The following is an 18300-nucleotide window of genomic DNA, read 5'->3' as shown; positions in this document are numbered from 1 at the left end:
ACCTCCTTAGCATAAACTGATGGCTTGTGCAGGCTCCTTTGCCACTCATCCGTACATAATGTCCCTTTTGTGTGGCATGAGTAGTATTATGTGACCATTATTGTGATTTCAACCTCAGAGCAGATAGGAAGATTTTTAATAGATACAGTCTTAAAGAAGACCTTTGTTATTCCTCCTCTGCTGCTAAAATCTCGGTCAAATTTCAGGGCAATGTCTTAAAAGAGAGGTTCCCCACAGTCATTATCCAATGTTAAAGAACCTACTAAATGATATTTACATTTTATACTTTTCTGTATAGCACAGACTCTGTATGAATACTACAGTTCAGGGACATTTATTCTCTATTACTGTGTTTTGGGTGTGCCACTGCCAGATGTATCAAATTAATAAACTTACTGATTTGCTTATTAATGAACTGCTGCTTTTTTTTTAAGGATTTCATTTAACATAACAGTACATATCCACTTTACAGTCTGTAATCTAGCGTGTCAAATACAAGCAGAAGCTAAATGCATGCACCATAAACATGTTCATAATCTGGTAATGAAATAGCCATAAAATATACATGGGAAATTCTTGTTCAAAAAATTAAGAGACACAAAATGCAACGTTTTCCTTAAAGGGATCTACCTTATATTATTATTATTATTATTATTATTATTATTATTATTATTATTATTATCATTTATTTGTATAGCACAGCCAAATTATGTAGCGCTGGATATATTATATTAAGTTATTAGCTATTAAACTAAATCACAACTATTGTCTAATCATAACCATTCTCTAATTTAATAAGTTCCTACTACAGGCCTGACATAAAGGGACAGTAAACAAATTGAGAATTTAATATAAAATGTTTAGCTATGTGTAGTAAAACAACTCTGGACAATTCTGTATTTTCTAATTCTCAGAACTAAAAAGGCAATTTGTGGACTAGGCTAACGCTGCTACATATAATCACCTAATTAGTTTGAAAACAGATAAGGACTGAGAAACAATGCCCTTTATACTTAGATAATGACATTGGCTAACATTTTTGTCTGCAGACTCAAGCCATGATTGTTTTTTCCTAGAAAGGTAAGTGTTGGGTGGAGTTTGGCTACTGAAAAACAATTGCATTTTAAAAATGTTTTTATTTGTCTGACATGTTATTCTATAGCAAGACAACAGAAATATATTATAATTACAAGAAGTTTACGGCTAGATTTGGAGTTTTGTCGGTAACGACCCGAAAAACTAACGCCGGCTTTTTTCTGGCCGCACCATAAAAATAACTCTGGTATTGAGAGTCCACATAAAGGCTGTGTTAGGCTCCAAAAAAGGAGCGTAGAGCATTTTTAACGCAGCTTCAACTCTCAATACCAGAGTTGCTTACGGACGCGGCCAGCCTCAAAAACGTGCTCGTGCACGATTCCCCCATAGGAAACAATGGGGCTGTTTGAGCTGAAAAAAAACCTAACACCTGCAAAAAAGCCGCGTTCAGCTCTTAACGCAGCCCCATTGTTTGCTATGCGGAAACACTTCCTACGTCTGCACCTAACACTCTAACATGTACCCCGAGTCTAAACACCCCTAACCTTACACTTATTAACCCCTATTCTGCCGCCCCCGCTATCGCTGACACCTGCATTTTATTTTTAACCCCTAATCTGCCGCTCCATAAACCGCCGCTACTTACATTATCCCTATGTACCCCTAATCTGCTGCCCTAACATCGCCGACCCCTATATTATATTTATTAACCCCTAATCTGCCCCCCTCAACGTCGCCTCCACCTGCCTACACTTATTAACCCCTAATCTGCCGACGGACCGCACCGCTATTATAATAAAGTTATTAACCCCTAATCCGCCTCACTAACCCTATAATAAATAGTATTAACCCCTAATCTGCCCTCCCTAACATCGCCGACACCTAACTTCAAATATTAACCCCTAATCTGCCGACCGGAGCTCACCGCTATTCTAATAAATGGATTAACCCCTAAAGCTAAGTCTAACCCTAACACTAACACCCCCCTAAATTAAATATAATTTTAATCTAACGAAATTAATTAACTCTTATTAAATAAATTATTCCTATTTAAAGCTAAATACTTACCTGTAAAATAAACCCTAATATAGCTACAATATAAATTATAATTACATTGTAGCTATTTTAGGATTAATATTTATTTTACAGGCAACTTTGTAATTATTTTAACCAGGTACAATAGCTATTAAATAGTTAAGAACTATTTAATAGCTAAAATAGTTAAAATAATTACAAAATTACCTGTAAAATAAATACTAACCTAAGTTACAATTAAACTATCAATAAATGAATTAAATAAACTACCTACAATTACCTACAATTAACCTAACACTACACTATCAATAAATTAATTAAATACAATTCCTACAAATAAATACAATTAAATAAACTAGCTAAAGTACAAAAAATAAAAAAGAACTAAGTTACAAAAAATAAAAAAATATTTACAAACATAAGAAAAATATTACAACAATTTTAAACTAATTACACCTACTCTAAGCCCCCTAATAAAACAACAAAGCCCCCCAAAATAAAAAATGCCCTACCCTATTCTAAATTACTAAAGTTAAAAGCTCTTTTACCTTACCAGCCCTGAACAGGGCCCTTTGCGGGGCATGCCCCAAGAAATTCAGCTCTTTTGCCTGTAAAAAAAAAACATACAATACCCCCCCCCCCAACATTACAACCCACCACTCACATACCCCTAATCTAACCCAAACCCCCCTTAAATAAACCTAACACTAAGCCCCTGAAGATCATCCTACCTTGTCTTCACCTCACCAGGTATCACCGATCCGTCCTGGCTCCAAAATCTTCATCCAACCCAAGCGGGGGTTGGCGATCCATCATCCGGTGGCTGAAGAGGTCCAGAAGAGGCTCCAAAGTCTTCATCCTATCCGGGAAGAAGAGGCGATCTGGACCGGCAACCATCTTGATCCAACCGGCATCTTCTATCTTCATCTGATGACGACCGGCTCCATCCTGAAGACCTCCACCGCGGACCCATCTTCTTCCGGCGACGTCCAACTGAAGAATGACGGTTCCTTTAAGGGACGTCATCCAAGATGGCGTCCCTCGAATTCCGATTGGCTGATAGGATTCTATCAGCCAATCGGAATTAAGGTAGGAATATTCTGATTGGCTGATGGAATCAGCCAATCAGAATCAAGTTCAATCCGATTGGCTGATCCAATCAGCCAATCAGATTGAGCTCGCATTCTATTGGCTGTTCCGATCAGCCAATAGAATGCTATAGTATTGATAGTGTAGTGTTAGGTTTAATTGTAACTTAGGTTAGGATTTATTTTACAGGTAATTTTGTAATTATTTTAACTATTTTAGCTATTAAATAGTTCTTAACTATTTAATAGCTATTGTACCTGGTTAAAATAAATACAAAGTTACCTGTAAAATAAATATAAATCCTAAAATAGCTATAATATAATTATAATTTATATTGTAGCTATATTAGGATTTATTTTACAGGTAAGTATTTAGCTTTAAATAGGAATAATTTATTTAATAAGAGTTAATTAATTTCGTTAGATGTAAATTATATTTAACTTAGGGGGGTGTTAGTGTTAGGGTTAGACTTAGCTTTAGGGGTTAATACATTTATTAGATTAGCGGTGAGCTCCAGTCGGCAGATTAGGGGTTAATAATTGAAGTTAGGTGTCGGCGATGTTAGGGAGGGCAGATTAGGGGTTAATACTATTTATTATAGGGTTAGTGATGCGGATTAGGGGTTAATAACTTTATTATAGTAGCGCTCAGGTCCGCTCGGCAGATTAGGGGTTAATAAGTGTAGGCAGGTGGAGGCGACGTTGAGGGGGGCAGATTAGGGGTTAATAAATATAATATAGGGGTCGGCGGTGTTAGGGGCAGCAGATTAGGGGTACATAAGGATAACGTAGGTGGCGGCATTTTGCGGTCGGCAGATTAGGGGTTAATAAGTGTAGGCAAGTGGAGACGACGTTGAGGGGGGCAGATTAGGGGTTAATAAATATAATACAGGGGTCGGCGGTGTTAGGGGGAGCAGATTAGGGGTACATAAGGATAACGTAGGTGGCGGTCGGCAGATTAGGGGTTAAAAATTTTTATTCGAGTGTCGGCGATGTGGGGGGACCTCGGTTTAGGGGTACATAGGTAGTTTATGGGTGTTAGTGTACTTTAGAGTACAGTAGTTAAGAGCTTTAGAAACCGGCGGTAGCCCAGAAAGCTCTTAACTACTGACTTTTTTCCTGCGGCTGGAGTTTTGTCGTTAGATGTCTAACGCTCACTTCAGAAACGACTCTAAATACCGGAGTTAGAAAAATCCCATTGAAAAGATAGGATACGCAATTGACGTAAGGGGATCTGCGGTATGGAAAAGTCGCGGCTGAAAAGTGAGCGTTAGACCCTATTTTGAGTGACTCCAAATACCGGCGGTAGCCTAAAACCAGCGTTAGGAGCCTCTAACGCTGGTTTTCACGGCTACCGCCAAACTCCAAATCTAGGCCTTAGTTTCCTTTTAACATAGTAAATATCTAAATGATCAAGAAAGGAAGATGAGATGCATAATGAGACGAATTTGCTAAATTATTTTTTCGCTCCTTCACTGAATCCCCTAATAGGTCTCATCAAACCTGGATTATTATTTTTTTTGAGGGGTGGTAATAAAATGCTAGACATAACATCAATGTAAACAAGTAAATAAGTAAATATTTACTTTAACACCCAGCAATCTAGCAACCTGAGCAGCTGATTTATTTACCCTAACAATTTGTTAAAGGGACACTCAGGTCAAATTAAACTTTCCAATTTAATTTCATTAAAAAAATATGCAGTCTTTTATATTTACACTTTTTGAGTCACCAGCTCCTACTGAGCATGTGCAAGAATTCACAGCATATACGTATATGCATTTGTGATTGGCTGATGGCTGTCTCATGGTACAGGGAGAGTGGAAATAGACATAACTTTGAAATTTGTTAGAAAAAAATCTACTACTCATTTGAAGTTCAGTCTTGTTATCATGCAGTTGTTAATTATGTAAATCTACTGTGTTTACTGGTCCTTTAAAGGACCAGTCAACACAGTAGATTTGCATAATCAACAAAAGCAAGATAAAAAGACAATGCAATAGCACTTAAACTGATCTTCAAATGAGTAGTAGATTTTTTTCTGACAATTTTAAAAGTTTTGTCTATTTCCACTCCCCCTGTACCATGTGACAGCCATCAGCCAATCACAAATGCAAACACATCTTGTGCTTAATAGTGTAAAGAAATGTGTATGTAAATCAAATTATATGTAAAGTCAAGTGACCACTCATTTAAAAGAGGAGATAATCCTAGTTCAACAGAGGGGTCTCTCTGACAGAGGTTATGTCTTGGGCTCTTTTTCTTTCCATAACCAGGACCAGATATACAAAATAAAGGGGGCATTTCAACCTCTTTCCTTTTACAAACTGTGGATGGGATTCCTATAATTTCAATACATTTATTTTGTGGCAGAGATATGTTTTAATGCCTCTGATTTGAGATGTCTTGTATTTTTATACTCCCCCTTAGTGCTTCAATATGATGAATAACTGAATACTTTTCTAAAACAATTCTTTTCATTTTCTTTCTAATACTATTCATACTACTATATAAGTATTCTGCAACTGTGTCATCCCAATGCAATTTACATTTAAAAATGAACAATAACGTATAGTATTCTAAGATTCATCTCCAGTGCAATAGATTACAAAAACTAGTATGGCAACTCCATGTAAGATTTTCATATTTGTTATCTATATGTAAGATTTTCATTTTGGTATTTTGTGGCACTCTTTCTTTTATTGGCTGATTTAAGATGCCACACATTTCAATGTGCCCTCTGACAAAGCAATATAAGCTCACATAAATAGGTTTACCATGCACTGCTGGTCAGGCCCTTGTAGTTTAATATGTACAAAGTAGTGTGAGATTGCTTTCAGAAATCATGACTAATTTCTTTGTAAGATAATCTGGACAGAGGAAGCACAGTGGACTTTCCAATTATAAAATTCCATTTATTTTCAAAATTGAAAAATGACATTCTTTTGCTGTGGTAGACTTGTAAATCACCAATTTAGCTACTGCCTATTTCTACTAGTTCATAATCAAACATCTTTTTCTTTTTGCAACAAGAATATGCATTTTACTCGAACCATCAAGTCCATTCTTACTTAATTAACCACTTCCCTGTCTTCAAGATCAGGAAAAGGTCTTACAACATAACTTAATAAAAATGGGTAATCATTACCGGTTCAACACATTTACGTTGTCACCAATAATTATTACAATTTCAGGCTATAAACATTTCCATATGTGTAGTCTCCCTGCACTTACAATCAAACTAATTACATCACTGTTCTTTCATAGACTAATACAGCTACATCTTTCAATGAGTCTTTTGTGTATATAATAATGAAGACTCAAATTTCTCCCAATTATAAAATGCAAACAGTTTTATCATTTTACTTTTTTTAACAGTTACAATATTTATATAGTAACATATAATATTTATCTTTTTTTATCCTCTATGTTGTATTTATTTTGCATTAATTTATTTGTAAGAAAGGAACATTGTACTCATTTTTATATTTGTATTATTTATAAGAATGTATTTCAAAGTGCATATAAGGGACATATAATTCAAGTATGCTAGGGCTGCAGAGCAATACAAAGTAAGTTAAAAAAGTCTATTGTCAGCACCTCAGAAACGCGTCAGATGATCCATCATAGGCACTGATTTGTGTCTATACATCATGGATTAGCTTGCCTGTCAATCAATCTTGTGCACAAGAGTGCATTAACCAATCAGCAGCTAATTACCAGTTTTAGTATATATTTAGACAGCTTTAACTTAGCATCTTTTATTGTAAACCAACCTTATCTGCTGCATAATAGAAACATTTAAAGTACAATGTTGTTTTACATAGTAATATAGTAATTGAGGTTGAAAAAAGACTGATGTCCATCGAGTTCAACCTATACAAATCTAATATACTTACAAAAGAAAGCTCCAGTTGAGCTTAAATGAAACCCACTAAAAGGTGACTTATTTAATACAAGCAATCACATCCATGAATTTTTTTTCTAGCCAGAAATGTATCCAATTTTTTTTAAATGTATCTAGGGTATTGGCATTCACTAACTCCTTTGGTAATGAGTTCCACAATTTTTTTGCTCTTACAGTGAAACAGCGTTTCCGTTGCAGGACATTAAATCTCTTTTCCTCCAACCTTAAATTGTGACCTCTTGTCACAAACAATTTTCTTGGAATAAACAGAGCTTCTGCCATCTCTGTATATGGGCCTTGAATATATTTATATAAAGTAATCATGTCACCTCTCAAGCACCTTTTTTCTAGGGAAAACAGACCCAGTTTGGCTAGCCTCTCCTCATAGCTTAAATTCTCCATTCCCCTTATTAGATTTGTGGCCCTTCTCTGAACTTTTTCTAGTTCTGCAATATCTTTTTTTGCAATTGGTCCCCAGATCTGCACTCCATACTCAAGGTGAGGTCTTACCAGGGATTAATATATTGACAGAATTATGCTTTTCTCCCTTGAATCAATGCCTCTTTTAATATATGATAGTAACTTACTACCCTTTGAAGCCGCTGTCCTGCATTGTGCATCCATCTTTAGCTTGTTATCTATTACTACTCCCAAATCCATTTTCTCCTCTGTTTGGCTAAGTCTTGTCCCATTTAAATAATACATCGCCTGCTTATTTTAACTTCCAAAATGTAGAACCTTGCATTTTCCCATATTAATTCTCATTTTACATTTACCTGCCCATACTTCTAATTTTTGCAGATCCCTTTGTAACAAAAGTTCATCCTGCTCTGACCTAATGACCTTACTTAACTTAGTATCATCTGCAAAAATAGTGATGTCGCTATTTAATCCTTGCTCCAAGTCAATAATACTTTACAGCAAAGGTCTAAGACCTTCAAGAGTTATTAAAAACATATTTTCTCATTTTAATTTAAAAAATACCACAGAGAACTGATTGTGTGTGTAATGGTTACCAGCTTCATAAAATGCTGCACTATCCAATAGACAGGGTTACAAATTCTCACTATCTCAGTAGTTCTGGTCTAGTAAGAAACTGCAGTGGACAAGTAAAAAATTTGTTTTTGTGCTTATTTTTAACAAGGTATATACTAGTGACATGTTTTCTCTGTTGATTGCTAACTTGTTTTGATTAATAAACTATAATGATGTCTTGTTAGTAGATTTTCATTTAGTATCTGAAACAGAACAAACACAGAAGGTGACACAATGATACAATATTGTACAGCCACCAGATGAAAAATGTGTTAGGTGTGTTTAAAAGGACACTGAACCCAAATTTTTCTTTCGTTATTCAGTAAGAGCATGACATTTTAAGCAACTTTCTAATTTACTCCTATTATCAAATTTTCTTCATTCTCTTGGTATCTTTATTTGAAATGCGAGAATGCAAGTTTAGATGCCGGACCATTTTTGGTGAACAACTTGGGTTGTCCTTGTTGATTGGTGGATAAATTCATCCACCAATAAAAAAGTGCTATCCATAGTTCTTAACCAACAAAAAAAGCTTAGATGCCTTCTTTTTCAAATAAAGCTAGCAAGAGAACGAAGCAAAATGATAATAGGAGTAAATTAGAAAGTTGCTTCAAATTCTCTATCTGAATCACGAAAGAAAAAATTTGGGTTCAGTGTCCCTTTAATAGAGACATTTTATGCAGCTTAAGTATCTTCATGACTATTTTTTTGGTTGTCTCTGGAGGATTCAGTTCCATAGAACAACATACAGTATGTGGATCAGTTTGCTAGATAACTGTGATATTCTGGTCTGCTCTATATGCACCTAGAGGTGCTTCATTCTTGTGAGAGAGATTTCTTCATACCTTATTCAAGACTTTGTTTATACATTATCTGATACTTTACATCTCATTATACTACATTTTGATTTTACTTTACATACATTTTTTTGTGTCCCTTTTGTACTACTGCTTGATACGTTGTAGTTTGTAGGGGAGCGGTGTCACTTCAGCGATGTCCCTGTGATTTCATTGCGGATGTTCCTGAGTGCTGGTAAGGCGAGCTACACTAGCGCCAGAGAGCGGCACTGAGCAGTTCATGCAGTGGTGTAATTCGCTTTAGGACTGACTGATAGACTTGTTGGTATCTTATATTTTGTAGAGGACAGCATGTGATAGATGTGTGTATTTTGTGGTATTTTAGCAGGTTTATACAATAGGATTGGCTGTTTTATTGTAGCATTGATTGAATGTTTAGCTCTGTTTTGGGCATACAAATTCATGAAAAATCTTGGATAGTGAAATAAAAATTTTGATTTAAAAAAGTCAAAAGAGTAATTGATTCCTTTACTATTATCCATCGTTTATCTCTTATATGAGTTAGATAAAATGTATATTTAAGGGTCTGTACTGAATTTAATATTTAGACTTTAGGCCTTGAAGAATTTATTAATACAGAAAATTGTCCACAACATATTATGTTCTTTTTCTTTTTACTGAGCCAAAATTTGATAATAGAAGTAAATTGGTAACTTTTTTTTTTAAATGATATCTGAATCATGAAAGAAGCATTTTGGGCTATATGTCCCTTTAAGGATGTATATAGGTAATGGGTTAACACATTTGATGGCTGAGAAAGGGATGGGTCTCCCTGAAACTTCACATAAAAGCTTGTTATATGGATCACACATTTGTTTTATGTATAGATATATATTTATGATGGAGTTGCCATACCTGGGCCTTAAACTGTATATGTCCCCTGGACCAAAAGTTTCCAGTCTTCGTTTGCCCTCTGGAATAAATCAAAGATAATCCCCCATAATATAACACTGCAATATTATCACACTGAGTAAGCAATATCTTCAGTGAGACCAATGAAAATATAAAAAATGAAACATATTTTTAAATTATCATATATAGTATATAGTATGAAGATGTAGTTCTTGATATTTAAAGAAGTCATTATCATTTTTTAAATGTATCTACCTCATATTATTATAACTAGTTTTCAGTTGGCCGGTTATGGGTATAAAAAAGAAAAAAAAATTGCTATTTAATTACAATAGTTAATTCCTTACAAATACCTCTCTACTCTATGTATTTAATCTGTAACACCTCCAGAAAAATATATGAGGATCAATCAACCAATTGGCACCTTTGGAACAGAATGGAAGTTAATTGGGTGTGTGAGTTTTCTTTATGTTTAACCCTACAGTAGCAGTTACAGGAAGTCAAAATTAAACTTCCATAGTTCAGAAAGAGTAGCATTTTTAATGTTTTAACTTTTTAATTTACTTCTATTATCAAATTTACTTTTTTCTCTTGTTATTCTTTATTGAAAAGCATACCTATGTAGGCTCATGAGCAGCAATACACTATTGAATGCTAAATTGTGGTTGGTAGTTATTCATCAAATATGGTTGTTGTCATTGGTTCACCAGATGTGTTCATCTAGGTGTTAATTTTGGATTCCTGCTCTGGAGCTGATTTTAACTATGTGTTTAACCCATCTGCAGGATAGGACAAGGAAGGCTAAGGAAAAAAATAAACTGCTCTAACAAAACCGCACAAAATAATAATAATAATCATTATTTATAAATCCCCAACCTTTCCTACAGTTCTATGCTATTAGTACAGCATTTCAGAGAAAGATAAGTCACATTAAAGTGTAAGATAACACAATTCAATCATCTTTACACACATCTGTATAACAAGTGTTACAGATTTATAGTAGGAAGCAAGCAAGTATCCAGTTCCTAATCATTTAGTAACCTGACTACATGACCTCTTCTGTTTATAGAACTAAAAATGTGCATCCTGGGGTTTAAGTAATAACTTTACACTAGGAACTGCCAAATCTGTCACCTTAAGTAACAAACAGATCATGTGGCAAAGCAAACATTTTCAATGTAATACTAAAATTCAATCTGAGAACCTGGTGCATTAAAATGAGAAAATTGTGATAGAATAGTAAAAGGCCATTGAATATAGATAGATAGATAGATAGATAGATAGATAGATAGATAGATAGATAGATAGATAGATGATAGATAGATAGATAGATAGATAGATAGATAGATAGATAGATAGATAGTATTATTGTTATCATCATGTATTTGTATAGTGCCACAAAAGTCCATAGCACTGGGTACAGAGATAGGGGTATACAATAAAAAGATTTGGGATAAGATACAAAAACATAACAGACTAAACAAAACTATTAAAGAGGAAGGTCCCTGCTCTGAAGAGCTCACAGTCTATAGGTTGAGGGTGCAGAGACATAAGGTCTGGGGTAGCTTGTTATATGGATTGTAGCATGAAGCGGGGCAGAGAGGTCTTGGAGGCGAGAGAGTGACGTAGAGATAATAGGAGTGGAGAGACGTAGGTCAGCGGTTGATAGAAGAAGACAACTTGGGGAGTATTTGGGAATAAGAGAGGATATATAGTTGGGAGTGAGGCTGTTGAGTGCTTTGTAAGTTAGTGTTAATACTTTGAATTATATTCTAGAGCAGGGGAGGGCAAGAGGTAGATCACGGTCTACCAGTGGACCGCAAGTGAATTTTGAGGTGACCTCCTGGAAGATTTCAAAAGTCTGCATAATAAGAGAAACATTTCTCACGCATTTAGATTCTGAGTGAAGAGCCTTGCCACCGTATGTATGAGAAATGTTTTTCTTATGCAGACTTTTGAAATCGGCTATGAGTCTATGACGGCGGTATGTGTACTTCAGCATGCGCGAGGTGGCTGTAGCTGAACTCGCTGCCCCAGCTTTGGTTACTGCCTGTCCCAAACTCTCCTACTTTTTGTCTCAAGTGCGATCAGCCCATAGTACAGACTCTTCATGTGACAGGCTGAGATGCAGCTCGGTATCCCTGGGTTTGGCAGTTCCAGGTCCTGTTCTGTCTGATATTCTAAAGCTACTTTCTAGTTATGTCCCCCATTATTTGTCACCAGGCTCTGCTGGGTGAATGGTCTGGTGATTTTTTTTTTCCCCAGGGTCTGTTACTCCCCCTCAGGTTCTTTTACTTACTCTGTACCAGGCTTTGATGCTGCTCTCTGATACTTTCTCTGACACACTAATATTAGCTATACGTTGTGCTAGTTTCTGCAGCTTTTAGTCCCCAGAATTTGTTGTCACCAAATTGTGCAGGTCAGAGCTGTTGCTGCTATACCAGTCTCTGGTTGCTGTGTAAGGCGGTACAGAGCCTGCAAATCCTGCCGCTGTCACTGTCCCAACTATTGGAAGTAGTCTTCAGCTAGTAGCGGATGGATGGAGAGCAGCCAACAGGACCTGCCCCCTAATCAACCTGACATGGAGTCCAGCCAATAAAATTACTTTGTAGAATGAGTCTGTCTATGATTGGCTGACAATAGTTCATTGTCATCATTGTACCTAAGCTGTGGGGTTCCCATGTGTTCCAGGCTTGACTACTCCGCTACTAGACTCGAGCCGTCTTGATTGTGAGACTACTTATTCATACACAGGCGCGGTACACAGATGAGTTTGCTTGATGGTCCCAGCATGACGTAAAGAGAGAGCTCTCTCAGTAAGTAAAGAGAGTGGCTGTATTTATTATTAAAGAGCGCAGCTGATTTTTAAAGCTGTATTATTTGTGGCAAAAATACAATTTTCAGCCACCGACTGGTGTTTTTTTTTTTTAGTTAGGTGACCACATCACTTGGAATAAAATTAGAGGTAGCCCTTGCCTTACAAAAGTCTGCCTCACCTGTTCTAGAGTGTATGGGGAAACAAGACATACAGCTGCACAGACCTTTCCTGTATTAAAATATTCATCATTTCTTTAAAATATCCCAGAAATACTGTACCTAACAGCTTCCTTATGAACTTAAAGGGACATAAAACACTATTTTTTTCTTTCATGATTCAGAAAGAACATGCTATTCTAACTAACGTTCTAATTTATTTATATTATCTATTCTGCTTCATTCTCTTTGTATTTTTTTTTTTAAAGTACACCTAGGTAGTCTCAGAAGTTGCTGATTGGTGGCTGCACATATATGATTCCTCTCATTGGCTTTCAGCTAGCTCCCAGTAGTGCATTGCTTCTCCTTCAACAAAGGAAACAAACAGAATGAAGCAGATTAGATAATAGAAGTAAATTGGAAAGTTGTTTAAAATTATATTCTCTATCTGAATCATGAATGAAAAATTGTGGGTTTCAGGTCTCTAACTTCAAAACAGGAATATATATGCAAGAAGAACGGAAATTACTTCTGAATATGAAGAAATAAATAACACTGGTCCCCATCTTTATAGATGTGAGAGACACCGCCAAAAATCACCACTCCCTAACCAGAAGAAAGTGACAAAGTAATTAAAACAGAAGTCATCAAATGAATAGTTGTGTGGGGACAAGTTTCTCATGCTGAAACTGAGTTGTTTTTTATGTTAGCAACTATATAACTGGCAATGCAACTTAGCCACTCAGTGTTAGAGCATTTTATTATTGTGCTATTGCTTGCTCATAAGTATGTGTTTAACACATTCAAAGGGATTACACATATAGTTAAAGGGACAGTCTAGACAAAATTAAACTTTCATCATGCAAATAGGGTAATACAATTTTAAACAACTTTCTAATCTACTTTTATCATCACATTTGCTTTGTTCTCTTGGTATTCTTTGTTGAAAGCTAAACCTAGGTAGGCTCTTATTCTAATTTCTAAGCCCTTGAAGGCCCCCTCTTGTCTCAGTGCATTTTGACAGTTTTTCAGTTAGACAGTGCTAGTTCATATGTACCATATAGATAACATTGTGCTCACTCCCAGTGGAGTTATTTATGAGTCCATACTGATTGGCTAAAATGCAAGTCTGTCAATACAAGGTAATCACAGAGGTAAAACCTATACTAATATAACAATGTTAGTTATGCAAAACTGGGAAATGGTTAATAAAGGGATTATCTATCTTTTTAAACAACACAATTCTGGAGTAGTCAAACTGAACATATCTGGGGAGCCAATGACAATCACCTGCTAGCTCCTGGTAGGGCATTGCTGCTGCTCCTGAGCCTACCTAGGTACACCTTTCAACAAAGATAACAAGAGAACGAAGTAAATATGATAAAGGAAGTAAATTAAAAAGTCTAAAAATTGCAAGCTCTATCAATTTTTACATTCATGTTACTTTAGCTCCCTTTATCAGATGACATTGGATGAAATGGGCATACTGATATTTATCTAACAAGAAGATTCACATTTACATGTTCTTTATTTACAAAAGTAAAAGATAAACATTCCTCAGTTTGTTAATGTAACTCTGGTCCAGGGTTTGCTATAATATTCAGTAAAAATATGCCCAGACTCTAAGCATAGGCTTGAAAGGCATAAATGATATGGTAGAGTTTCCTCTATCATGCGTGATGTGTGATTGAAATGACAGATATTGTAGCAATCACCACAGAAATTAACTTTAAATGTTCAAAAGGTCAAAATAGCATTTTACTTGTTTCCTCATGGCTTTTTTTCCTGAGCATTCTCTTATTTCAGTGTGTCTAACAGTCATTAACATAGAAACGTATTATAGATGGAATGGGATTTAATGTATTTTACACCTGTTTGCACACAGTGGGTGTTTTTAGTCATTTTCCATGTCTTTGCTCAAAACGTTATGCCAGTAAGAAGCAGTGCAGTATGTGGGTAGATGCTGGAGCACAGTATTCCTGATGTAATACCCAGCTGCTTCTCAGCAGGTGTAAACAACAACAGTCACAGAGAGGCAGTACTAGTAGTTTACACCCTGCACAACAGAGCCCCCCAGTGGGGAAAACGCACACTGTCCTGTCCAGCTTATACTCTGCAAAACGTAACCAGTATCAACTTCACTGTGCGAGGAGTATAATAACTTTATGGGGAAAATGTGAGGAAGTTCTTACATTCTGCACAATAACTGCAAATACAGTAACTGCAACATTCCCAAGCATTCATAAATGGCACAAAAACAAAGTTCTACAAATTGTCAAGTTATTGTTAATCAGCTCTAGAATATAACAGAAATTAAAGAGACTGTTTAGATATTTCTCACTGGATAGGTATTACATTTCTTAGATAATTTCGGGGAACATATTTGAAGTATATTTAGGATCATTCCCAGAGGGGCTGGTATAGTGTATGGGTATCCGAACTTGTACGCTTTAGCAGTAGACGTGCACTGGATATGAGATCCCCATTTCATCTAAGTGCTTTATTTCTATACATTGTGACCTTCCCACAAGTCATATGATGTGAATTAAAATGATTTTTAAATTAAATTACCCCTAACCAATATGGCATCTGAAATAATACGGGGAGATGCCTATAACCCCCCCCCCCCCCCCCCAAACACAACACACTGAAGAAATGTCTAAACCATTAGCAAATCTAGGCTGCTGATTGCTCTCCAAAATAAACAAACGTTGTCTGCTCCATCACTTTCATTCCCAGGAAAATTCTAAATAAATAACAACGTTACTACTAAAGCTCTCAGCTACAGCATTAGCCCTTACACAGCACTATACTATGGTTCTAAATAAATACCAACGTTACTACTAAAGCTCTCAGCTACAGCATTAGCCCTTACACAGCACTATAATATGGTTCTAAATAAATACCAACGTTACTACTAAAGCTCTCAGCTACAGCATTCGCCCTTACACAGCACTATACTATGGTTATCTTAAGACATCAAGTTCTAAATAAACACCAACGTTGCTAAAGCTCTTATCTACAACAGCCCTTACACAGCAACATAATATGGGTATCATAAAGTTCAAACTAAATCCCATTGTCATCTCAAAAAGTAAACTTTTTAAACAAAACATATTCTTTAAACCGTTTCTCTTCTGTAGCCAGAAATTCTACAAGTAATGAAGTAGACTCTCAGAAACTTAAAGCGACTGTGACCTTGTTAGTGATTTATGTCACGTACCTGTTTATGAAGATGCTCTTCACTGGATCAAGAGTGTCCCATACAAGTTATAACGGTAAAAAGCAGATAGCCTTTAATATACAACCAGTAGAAATGTAACAAAGGAGTAAAAGCTGATGTTTCCTGTGCTCCCAGCGAGGTGCTTGTGTGTCAGTGCTTCTCCAGTATTCAGGCTCACTGAGGCTCTGTGTTTGGGGCTCTGCTCAGTGCCTGTTGTTGTCACTTCTCATCACAGTCCCATTCAGAGTCTGTGAGGCTGCAAGAGGGAGGGGAGACACAGGCATCTTTCACATGCAGCTTGGTGTGGCGCTATTATGAAGCCTAGACTGGCTAATACCACAGCATCTGGGACCTTTTACAGATCAGATTTCTGCTGCTGCTGCTGCTGCTTCTGGTGGCTCTAAAGAAACACTTTTTTAATACTTTTTTTTATAGTCACACAAGATTTAAAGTAATACTAACATTGTACAGTGCTACAAACCAGGTTTTAATTGTATCTTCTTTACATATAGTTTAATAATAATGTATACTAAGTATTGTTTACAAATGCATGAAAATAGCTCTTCTCTATGTAGGTTTATTTGTTTTTAGGTTAAAGGGCAGCTAAACGTCTACATCAATTCAAGTTATTATTTATAACTAGGGCTTTTATAAAGATGTATGAAGCCCAAATGGTGGTCATGTTTAGTAAGGTAGGTTATGGTATACCAGAGTATTGAGGCGTGACCATTTTACACAATATACATGTTTTGTCTAATGTAAACAGCCCCCTGGTGTGCAGTCTAACTGTATATGGTTCCTATACAGTTTTATTGTCAATGGAAGATGGATATCTGTGGTTAATAAACTGTTTGTTATTGTGCCCAAATATTGCCCCCCAAAGTACCCTTAGGGACCTGCAATCCCTCATTTGAAGGTGGTGCATCTGTAGCATGTTTCTTTATGATGCATGTACCTTTGTCAGCTTTCCTACTTTTCAGGATGTGATCTAAAATTACCTAACTACTGAACAGTCAGTATGAGCAAGACTAGTGACAATATGCACATATAGGGTTTTTTTCTCCTCACCTCAATACTCCATTTTCTATGCCAGAAGTTGGTTAAATACATTTGCTCAAACTTATCCTAATGTTTCTACACAATGATTAAGCCTAACAATATTGGATTGTGAATTATTGAACATATTTAAAATATATTTACCTTGAAACTAATGTTTATGCATTTATTTAATATCATCTGTTCAATTCTAGTCCCTATATTTTTTTAATAGATCATTTTATAGATTATGAAACGGTAAGTAGTGTTTTTAAAACAAGTTACTTTGCTAGAATTGATACCTTCCATTCTAATCACACGTAGCTGTAATTATGTATTTAGTTAGTAGATATTATTTCATATTAGTAAGTAAAAGTCATGTGCAAAAGCTATATCCCCTCCTTTTTATTTAATCTCCGTATTGAGTTTTTTCAGCATGATCTTATCTGGAAGTTGTTCCTTACCACATATAAAAGCTTATAAGGTACAACAATCTATCAGTTTTGTAACAAAATAATCATTTTGAATTGTCTGGTTTCTTGTATGAAGGCCTCAAAGGTCAACAAAAAGCTCTTAATAAAGATGTATCTGTATATTTTCCTAGTTGTAAAAAAAAAATAACAAAATATATATATGACCTGGAATTATGGGATACATTGCTCAGGCTTTTTTTTTTTTTCTTCCTTCAATTGATTTGTTGGGTATTGAAATTCATTGTAATGGCTTAGAAAACCAAACCAAAAATTAAGCATCTATACAATGTTTTCCCTCACACCTGGAGCAGTGCTTTAACCTTGTAAGAACCAATGTGACATATACATAGAGTATCGATTTAAAGAGATATAAAACCCCAAAAGTTTTATTTTGTGATTCAGATAGAGCATGCCATTTTAAACAACTTTCTAATTTACTTCTGTTATCTAATTTTCTTTGTTCTCTTGTTATCTTTTGTTAAAAAGCAATGACATAAGCACAGGAAAATTGTATGTTCTGACTGAATCACAAAATAATTTTTTGGGGGTTTCATATCTCTTTAAACCTTCCTGAAACAGTAATATACACAAAGATCAGAGATTTAACTCTTTTTGAGACAGTACCACATTTAGGGCTAGATTAAGTGGACTGCTAATTTATTGCGCGCCCTTAAACAGACCTTTACGGGCGCGCAATAAATAAGTTCCCAGTTTATATATATGTACATACTTGGAGCCTATGGAAGCGCGCTCTCGTGAGAGCAAAGCTTCCATGCAATGCGAGGAA

General features: G+C 35.7%; 1 protein-coding gene across 1 annotated transcript in view; it reads right to left on the bottom strand.

The window, feature by feature from the left end:
* The window catches only part of MEGF10 (multiple EGF like domains 10), a 195956-nt gene extending 179615 nt beyond the window's left edge, over positions 1-16341 (bottom strand). Inside the window, exon 1 of the mRNA XM_053701632.1 lies at positions 16006-16341. The gene's annotated coding sequence lies outside the window, so the exon portion shown is untranslated. The remainder of the gene's footprint in view (positions 1-16005) is intronic.
* Positions 16342-18300: the final 1959 nt, after the last annotated feature.

Source organism: Bombina bombina, chromosome 2 (assembly GCF_027579735.1).
Source record: "Bombina bombina isolate aBomBom1 chromosome 2, aBomBom1.pri, whole genome shotgun sequence".
Classification (NCBI taxonomy): domain Eukaryota; kingdom Metazoa; phylum Chordata; class Amphibia; order Anura; family Bombinatoridae; genus Bombina; species Bombina bombina.
Note: the sequence above shows the minus strand (reverse complement) of the source record. Positions and strands in the feature narration are given on the sequence as shown.